Below are 422 nucleotides of genomic sequence, written 5' to 3' on the forward strand. Positions count from 1 at the left end.
CATCGCGTTTTTGCTCATTTATGCCGCTAGCTCCCGCTGCTCCGTGTCTGCTCCCTGTGTTTAGGGAAGTGAAGCCAACAGTATGCCCACATATGGGAGACAACGTCACCCAAAGAGTATGGAGGCTGAAAGAGGTCAATCCTCCCAGTCAAAGTAGTCTAGTATGCTATCAAAGATGCTATAGCAGACAAGTTAGATATCTACTGTTTTATAGAGGATACTGGCCTCACTGGTTTGAGATTTGGCATGTATTTGGGCCTTTTTTGAAGAAATATATATAGTATGTGCTTTATATGAGTTATAATGTTTGTTATGTTTATTTTTGCATATAGGAGAACTGTTTTAGACAAATAAATGCTTGTGTAGCATTGCTGTGGGTTATCAATAAATATGACAATATTATGTTGATTATTGGCATAAGT

At 38.4% G+C, this 422-nt stretch overlaps 1 protein-coding gene and 1 long non-coding RNA gene across 2 annotated transcripts in view; one reads left to right on the forward strand and one right to left on the reverse strand.

The window, feature by feature from the left end:
• Positions 1 to 208, forward strand: part of LOC116700323 (uncharacterized) — a 95,236-nt gene extending 95,028 nt beyond the window's left edge. The window contains exon 3 of the long non-coding RNA XR_004334624.1: positions 197 to 208. This is a non-coding gene — a long non-coding RNA (uncharacterized LOC116700323). The remainder of the gene's footprint in view (positions 1 to 196) is intronic.
• LOC116700215 (complement C3-like) overlaps positions 1 to 422 on the reverse strand; it is a 30,112-nt gene that overhangs the window by 19,552 nt on the left and 10,138 nt on the right.

The sequence above is a fragment of the Etheostoma spectabile genome, chromosome 2 (assembly GCF_008692095.1).
Source record: "Etheostoma spectabile isolate EspeVRDwgs_2016 chromosome 2, UIUC_Espe_1.0, whole genome shotgun sequence".
Lineage (NCBI taxonomy): Eukaryota > Metazoa > Chordata > Actinopteri > Perciformes > Percidae > Etheostoma > Etheostoma spectabile.